The following is a 9,366-nucleotide window of genomic DNA, read 5'->3' on the forward strand; positions in this document are numbered from 1 at the left end:
CTTAAGTCGGCATTGTGCCATTTGTATTAAATTCGGATGCAATTTCTGAGCTTCATCGTCAATAAGAAGGTCCAACGTATACAGTAAACCTGAAGTGAAGATTCGGAATCTAAAACTGAACTCACAGGAGAGGTTCAAATCATAGAAAGTTAGAGTGTCAGTCCTCTTGTACTTAAGTCGGCAATGTACATTTTGAATTTAATTCCGATGCAATTTCTGTGTTTCATCGTCAATAAGAAGGTACAAGGGATACAGTAAACCTGAAGTGAAGCATCGCAATCTCAAACCGGTCTCACAGGAGAGGTTCAAGACATAGAATGTAAGAAGTGTCAGCCCTCTTGTACTGAAGTCGTCATTTTGCCTTTTGAATTTAATTCGGATGCAAGTTCTGTGCTTCATCGTCAATACGAAGGTCCAAGATATACAGTAAACCTGAAGTGAAGAAGCGGAATGTATAACTGGACTCACAGGAGAGGTTCAAATCATAGAAAGTTAGAGTGTCAGTGCTCTTGTACTTATGTCGACATTGTGCCTTTTGAATTAAATTCGGATGCAATTTGTGTGTTTCATCGTCAATTAGAAGGTCCAAGGTATACAGTACAACTGAAGTGAAGCATTGGAATCTAAACCTGGTCTCACAGGAAAGGTTCTAAACATAGTCAGTAAGAAGAGTCAGTCCTCTTGTACTTAAGTCGGCATTGTGCCTTTACTACTAAATTTGGATGCAATTTCTGTGTTTCATCGTCAATAAGACGGTCCTGGGTATACAGTAAACCTGAAGTGAAGCATCGCAATCTGAAACCGGTCTCACAGGAGAGGTTGTAAACATAGAAAGTAAGAAGTGTCAGTCCTCTTGTACTTAAGTCGGCATTGTGCCTTTTCTATTTAATTTGGATGCAATTTCTGTGTTTGATCATTAATAAGAAGGTCCAAGGGATAAAGTAAACCTGAAGTGAAGCATCGGAATCTAAAACTGGACACACAGGAGAAGTTCAAATCATAGAAAGTTTAAGTGTCAGTCCTCTTGTACTTAAGTCGGGATTGTGCCTTTTGAATTTAATTCCGATGCAATTTCTGGGCTTCATCGTCAATTAGAAGGTCCAAGATATACAGTAAACCTGAATTGAAGCATCGGAATCTAAAACCGGTTTAACAGGAGAGGTATAATTCATAGAAAGTTAGAGTGTCAGTCCTCTTGTACTTATGTCTTCATTGTGCCTTTTGTATTAAACTCGGATGCAATTTCTGTGCTTCATCGTCAATAAGAAGGTCCAAGGTGTTCAGTAAACCTGAAGTGAAGCATCGGAATCTAAAACTGGACTCACAGGAGAGGTTCTAAACATAGGCAGTAAGAAGAGTCAGTCCTCTTGTACTTAAGTCGTTATTGTGCCTTTTGAATTTAATTCGGATGCAATTTCTGTGCTTCATCGTCAATAAGAAGTTGTAAGGTAAACAGTAAACCTGAAGTGAAGCATCGGAATCTAAAACTGGACTCACATTAGAGGTTCCAATCAGAGAAAGTTAGAGTGTCAGTCCTCTTGTACTTAAGTCGGCATTGTGCCTTTTGTATTAAATTCGGATGCAATTTCTGTGCTTCATCGTCAGTAAGAAGGTCCAAGGTATAAAGTAAACCTGAAGTGAAGCATCGGAATCTGAAACTGGACTCACAAGAGCGGTTCAAATCATAGAAAGTTAGAGTGTCATTCCTCTTGTACTTAAGTCGTCATTGTGCCTTTTGAATTTAATTCGGATGCAATTTCTGTGCTTCATCGTCAATACGAAGGTCCAAGTTATACAGTAAACCTGAAGTGAAAAATAGGAATCTAAAACTGGACTCACGGGAGAGGTTCAAATCATAGAAAGTTAGAGTGTCAGTCCTCTTGTACTTAAGTCGGCATTTTGCCTTTTGAATTAAATTCGGATGCAATTTGTGTGTTTCATCGTCAATTAGAAGGTCCAAGGTATACAGTACACCTGAAGTGAAGCATTGGAATCTAAACCTAGTCTTACAGGAAAGGTTCTAAACATAGACAGTAAGAAGAGTCAGTCTTCTTGTACTTAACTCGGCTATGTGCCTTTTGTACTAAATTTGGATGCAATTTCTGTGTTCATCGTCAATAAGAAGGTCCTGGGTATACAGAAAAATTGAAGTAAAGCGTCGCAATCGAAAACCGCTGTCACAGGAGAGGTTCTAAACATAGAATGTAAGAAGTGTCAGTCCTCTTGTACTTAAGTCGGCATTGTGCCTTTTCTATTTAATTCGGATGCAATTTTTGTGTTTGATCATCAATAAGAAGGTCCAAGGGATACAGTACACCTGAAGTGAAGCATCGGAATCTAAAACTGGACTCACAGGAGAAGTTCAAATCATAGAAAGTTTAAGTGTCAGTCCTCTTGTACTTAAGTCGGGATTGTGCCTTTTGAATTTCATTCCGTTGTAATTTCTGTGCTTCATCGTCAATAAGATGGTTCAAGGTATACAGCAAACCTGAAGTGAAGGATCGGAATCCAAAACTGGACTCACAGGAGAGGGTGAAATCATAGAAAGTTAGAGAGTCAGTCCTCTTGTACGTAAGTCGGCATTGTGCCTTTTGTATTAAATTCGTATGCAATTTCTGTGTTTCATCGTCAATTAGAAGGTCCAAGATATACAGTAAACCTGAATTGAAGCATCGGAATCTAAAACCGGTCTCACAGGAGAGGTTTAATTCATAGAAAGTTAGAGTGTCAGTCCTCATGTACTTAAGTCGGCATTGTGCCTTTTGTATTTAACTCGGATGCAATTTCTGTGCTTCATCGTCAATTAGAAGGTCCAAGGTGTACAGTAAACCTGACGTGAAGCATCGGAATCTAAAACTGGACTCACAGGAGAGGTTCTAAACATAGGCAGTAAGAAGAGTCTGTCCTCTTGTACTTCAGTCGTTATTGTGCCCTTTGAATTTAATTCGGATGCAATTTCTGTGCTTCATCGTCAATAAGAAGTTGTAAGGTATACAGTAAACCTGAAGTGCAGCATCGGAATCTAAAACTGGACTCACATTAGAGGTTCCAATCATAGAAAGTTAGAGTGTCAATCCTCTTGTACTTAAGTCGGCATTGTGCCTTTTGTATTAAATTCGGATGCAATTTCTGTGCTTCATCGTCAGTAAGAAGGTCCAAGGTATAAAGTAAACCTGAAGCGAAGCATCGGAATCTAAAACTGGACTCACAAGAGCTGTTCAAATCAAAGGAAGTTAGAGTGTCAGTCCTCTTGTACATAAGTCGGCATTGTGCCTTTTGAATTTAATTCCGATGCAATTTCTGTGTTTCATCGTCAATAAGAAGGTCCAAGGTATACAGTAAACCTGAAGTGAAGCATCGCAATCTAAAACCGATCTCACAGGAGAGGTTCTAAACATAGAATGTAAGAAGTGTCAGTCCTCTTGTACTTAAGGCGTCATTGTGCCTTTTGAATTTAATTCGGATGCAATTTCTGTGCTTCATCGTCAATACGAAGGTCCAAGTTATACAGTAAACCTGAAGTGAAGAATCGGAATCTAAAACTGGACTCCAGGAGATGTTCAAATCATAGAAAATTAGAGTGTCAGTCCTCTTCTACTTATGTCGGCATTGTGCCTTTTGAATTAAATTCGGATGCAATTTTTGTGTTTCATCGTCAATTAGAAGGTCCAAGGTATACAGTACACCTGAAGTGAAGCATTGGAATCTAAACCTGGTCTCACAGGAAAGGTTCTAAACATTGACAGTAAGAAGAGTCAGTCATCTTGTACTTAAGTCGGCATTGTGCTTTTGTATTAAATTTGGATGCAATATCTGTGTTTCATCGTCAATAAGAAAGTCCTGGTTATACAGTAAACCTGAAGTGAAGCATCGCAATATAAACCGGTCTCACAGGAGAGGTTCTAAACATAGAATGTAAGAAGTGTCAGTCCTCTTGTACTTAAGTCGGCATTGTGCCTTTTCTATTTAATTCGCATGCAATTTCTGTGTTTGATCATCAATAAGAAGGTCCAAGGGATAGAGTAAACCTGAAGTGAAGCATCGGAATCTAAAACTGGACTCACAGGAGAAGTTCAAATCATAGAAAGTTTAAGTGTCAGTCCTCTTGTACTTAAGTCGGGATTGTGCCTTTTGAATTTCATTCCGTTGGAAATTTCTGTGCTTCATCGTCAATAAGATGGTTAAAGGTATACAGTAAACCTGAAGTGAAGCATTGGAATCCAAAACTGGACTCACAGGAGAGGGTGAAATCATAGAAAGTTAGAGAGTCAGTCCTCTTGTACGTAAGTCGGCATTGTGCCTTTTGTATTAAATTCGTATGCAATTTCTGTGTTTCATCGTCAATTAGAAGGTCCAAGATATACTGTAAACCTGAATTGAAGCATCGGAATCTAAAACCGGTCTCACAGGAGAGGTTTAATTCATAGAAAATTAGAGTGTCAGTCCTCTTGTACTTTAGTCGGCATTGTGCCTTTTGTATTAAACTCGGATGCAATTTCTGTGCTTCATCGTCAATTAGAAGGTCCAAGGTGTACAGTAAACCTGAAGTGAAGCATCTGAATCTAAAACTGGACTCACAGGAGAGGTTCTAAACATAGGCAGTAAGAAGAGTCTGTCCTCTTGTACTTAAGTCGTTATTGTGCCTTTTGAATTTAATTCCGATGCAATTTCTGTGCTTCATCGTCAATAAGAAGGTCTGAGGTATACAGTAAACCTGAAGTGAAGCATCGGAATCTAAAACTGGACTTACAGGAGAGGTTCAAATCATAGAAAGTTGGAGTGTCAGTCCTCTTGTACTTAAGTCGGCATTGTGCCTTTTGAATTTAATTCCAATGCAATTTCTGTGCTTCATCGTCAATAAGAAGGTCCAAGGTATACAGTAAACCTGAAGGGAAGCATCGGGATCTAAAACTGGACTCACAGGAGATGTTCAAATTATAGAAAGTTAGAGTGTCAGTCCTCTTGCACTTAAGTCGGCATTGTGCCTTTTGTATTACATTCGGATGCAATTTCTGAGCTTCATCGTCAATAAGAAGGTCCAAGGTAAACAGTAAACCTGAAGTGAAGATTCGGAATCTAAAACTGCACTTACAGGAGAGGTTCAAATCATAGAAAGTTAGAGTGTCAGTCCTCTTGTACTTAAGTCGGCATTGTGCCTTTTGAATTTAATTCCGATGCAATTTCTGTGTTTCATCGTCAATAAGAAGGTCCAAGGTATACCGTAATCCTGAAGTGAAGCATCGCAATGTAAAACCGGTCTCACAGGAGAGGTTCTAAACATAGAATGTAAGAAGTGTCAGTCCTCTTGTACTTAAGGCGTCATTGTGATTTTTGAATTTAATTCGGATGCAATTTCTGTACTTCATCGTCAATACGAAGGTCCAAGTTATACAGTAAACCTGAAGTGAAGAATCGGAATCTAAAACTGGACTCCAGGAGAGGTTCAAATCAAAGAGAGTTAGAGTGTCAGTCCTCCTCTACTTAAGGCGGCATTGTGCCTTTTGAATTAAATTCGGATGCAATTTGTGTGTTTCATCGTCAATTAGAAGGTCCAAGGTATACAGTACACCTGAAGTGAAGCATTGGAATCTAAACCTGGTCTCACAGGAAAGGTTCTAAACATTGACATTAAGAAGAGTCAGTCCTCTTGTACTTAAGTCGGCATTGTGCCTTTTGTACTAAATTTGGATGCAATTTCTGTGTTTCATCGTCAATAAGAAGGTCCTGGAGATACAGTAAACCTGAAGTGAAGCATCGCAATCTAAAACCGGTCCCACAGGAGAGGTTCTAAACATAGAATGTAAGAAGTGTCAGGCCTCTTGTACTTAAGTCGGCATTGTGCCTTTTCTATTTAATTCGGATGCAATTTCTGTGTTTGATCATCAATAAGAAGGTCCAAGGGATAGAGTAAACCTGAAGTGAATCATCGGAATCTAAAACTGGACTCACAAGACAAGTTCAAATCATAGAAAGTTTAAGTGTCAGTCCTCTTGTACTTAAGTCGGGATTGTGCCTTTTGAATTTAATTCCGATGCAATTTCTGTGCTTCATCGTCAATAAGATGGTTCAAGATATACAGCAAACCTGAAGTGAAGCTTCGGAATCCAAAACTGGACTCACAGGACAGGGTGAAATCATAGAAAGTTAGAGAGTCAGTCCTCTTGTACTTAAAACGGCATTGTGCCTTATGTATTAAATTCGGATGCAATATCTGTGTTTCATCGTCAATTAGAAGGTCCAAGGTATACAGTAAACCTGAATTGAAGCATCGGAATCTAAAACCGGTCTCACAGGAGAGGTTCAATTCATAGAAAGTTAGAGTGTCAGTCCTCTTCTACTTAAGTCGGCATTGTGCCTTTTGTATTAAACTTGGATGCAATATCTGTGCTTCATCGTCAATAAGAAGGTCCAAGGTGTACAGTAAACCTGAAGTGAAGCATCGGAATCTAAAACTGGTCTCACAGGAGAGGTTCGAAACATAGGCAGTAAGAAGAGTCAGTCCTCTTGTACTTAAGTCGTTATTGTGCCTTTTGAATTTAATTCGGATGCAATTTCTGTGCTTCATCGGCAATAAGAACGTCCAAGGTATACAGTAAACCTGAAGTGAAGCATCGGAATCTGAAACTGGACTCACAGGAGAGGTTCAAATCATAGAAAGTTAGAGTGCCATTCCTCTAGTACTTATGTCGGCATTGTGCCTTTTGTATTAAATCCGGATGCAATTTTTGTGTCTCATCGTCATTAAAAAGGTCCAAGGGATACAGTAAACCTGAAGTGAAGAATCGGAACCTACAACTGGACTCAAAGGAGAGGTTCAAATGATAGAAAAGTAGAGTGTCAGTCCTCTTGTACTTAAGTCGGCATTGTGCCTTTTGAATTTCTTTCCGATACAATTTGTGTGCTTCATCGTCAATAAAAAGGTTCAAGGTATACAGTAAATCAAAAGTGAAGCATCGGAATCTAAAACTGGACTCACAGGAGAGGTTCAAATCAAAGAAAGTTAGAGTGTCAGACCTCTTGTACTTAAGTCGGCATTGTGCTTTATGTATTAAATTCGGATGCAGTATCTGTGTTTCATCGTCAAATAGAAGGTCCAAGGTATACAGTAAACCTGAATTGAGCATCGGAATCTAAAACCGGTCTCACAGGAGAGGTTTAAATCATAGAATGTAAGAAATATCAGTCCTCTTGTACTTAAGTCGGCATTGTGCCTTTTGTACTAAATTCGGATGCGATTTCTATGCTTCATCGTCAATAAGAAGGTCCAAGGAATACATTAAACCTGAAGTGAAGCATCGGAATCTAAAACAGGACTCACAGGAGAGGTTCAAATCGTAGAAAGTCGGAGTTTCAGTCCTCTTGTACTTAAGTCGGCATTGTGCCTTTTGTATTAAATTCGGATGCAATTTCTGTGTTTCATCGTCAATAGGAAGGTCCAAGGGATACAGTAAACGTGAAATGAAGCATCGCAATCTAAAACTGGACTCACAGGAGAGGATCAAATCATTGAAAGTTAGAGTGTCAGTCCACTTGTACTTATGTCGGCATTGTGCGATTTGAATTTAATTCCGATGCAATTTCTTTGTTTCATCGTCAATAAGAAGGTCCAAGATACACAGTAAACCTGAAGTGAATCATCGGAATCTAAAACTGGACTCACAGGAGATGTTCAAATCATAGATAGTTAGAGTGTCTGTCCTCTTGTACATATGTCGGCATTGTGCCTTTTAAATTTAATTCCGATGCAATTTCTGTGTTTCATCGTCAATAAGAAGGTCCAAGGGATACAGTTAACCTGAAGTGAAGCATCGGAATCTAAAACTGTACTAACAGGAGAGGATCTAAACATAGACAGTAAGAAGAGTCAGTCCTCTTGTACTTAAGTTGGCATTGTGCCTATTGTATTGAATTCAGTTGCAATTTCTGTGTTTCATCGTCAATAAGAAGGTCCAAGGTATACAGTAAACCTGAAGTGAAGCATCGGAATTTAAACCGGTCTCACAGGAGAGGTTCAAATCATAGAATGTAAGAAGTATCAGTCCTCTTGTACTTAAGTCGGCATTCTGCCTTTTGTGTTTAATTCCGATGCAATTTCTGTGTTTCATCGTCAATAAGAAGATCCAAGGGATACAGTAAACCTGAAGTGAAGAATCGGAATCCAAAACAAAACTCACAGGAGAGGATCAAATCATAGAAAGTTAGAGTGTTAGTCCTCATGTACTTAAGTAGGCTTTGTGCCTTTTCAATTTAATTCCGATAAAATTTCTGTGCTTCGTCAATAAGAAGGTCCAAGGTATACAATAATCCTGAAGTGAAGCATCGGAATCTAAAATTGGACACACAGGAGAGGTTCAAATCATAGAAAGTTAGAGTGTCAGTCCTCTTGTACTTAAGTCGGCATTGTGCCATTTGAATTTAAATCCGATGAATTTTCTGTGTTTCATCGTCAACAAGAAGGTCCAAGGTATACAGTAAACCTGAAGTGAAGCATTGGAATCTAACACAGGACTCACAGGAGAGGTTCCAATCATAGAAAGTTAGATGTCAGTCCTCTTGTTCTTAAGTCGGCATTGTGCCTTTTGCATTAAATTCGGATGAAATTTCTGTGTTTCATCGACAATAAGAAGGTCCAAGGGATACAATAAACCTGAAGTGAAGCATCGGAATCTAAAAGTGAACTCACAGGAAAGGTCCAAATCATATAAAGTTAGAGTGTCAGTCCTCTTGAACTTAAGTCGGCATTGTGCCTTTGGAATTTAATTTGGATGCAATTTCTGTGCTTGATCGTCAATAAGAAGGTCTAAGGTACACAGTAAACCTGAAGTGAAGCATCGGAATCTAAAACTGGACTCACATTAGAGGTTCCAATCATAGAAAGTTAGAGTGTCAGTCCTCTTGTACTGAAGTCGGCATTGTGCCTTTTGTATTAAATTCGGATGAAATTTCTGTGCATCATCGTCAGTAAGAAGGTCCAAGGTATGAAGTAAACCTGTAGTGAAGCATCGGAATCTAAAACTGGACTCACAAGAGCGGTTCAAATCATAGAAAGTTAGAGTGTCAGTCCTCTTGTACTTAACTCGGCATTGTGCCTTTTGAATTTAATTCCGATGCAATTTCTGTGCTTCATCGTCAATAAGAAGGTCCAAGGTATACAGTAAACCTGAAGTGAAGCATCGGAATCTAAAACTGGACTCACAGGAGTGGTTTAAATCATAGAAAGTTAGAGTGTCAGTCCTCTTGTACTTAAGTCAGCATTGTCCCTTTTGAATTAAATTCAGATGCAATTTCAGTGCTTCATCGTCAATAAGAAGGTCCAAGGTATACAGTAAACCTGAAGTGAAGCATCGGGATCTGAAACTGGGCTCA

The sequence above is a fragment of the Schistocerca serialis genome, chromosome 11 (genome assembly GCF_023864345.2).
Source record: "Schistocerca serialis cubense isolate TAMUIC-IGC-003099 chromosome 11, iqSchSeri2.2, whole genome shotgun sequence".
Taxonomy (NCBI): Eukaryota; Metazoa; Arthropoda; class Insecta; order Orthoptera; family Acrididae; genus Schistocerca; species Schistocerca serialis.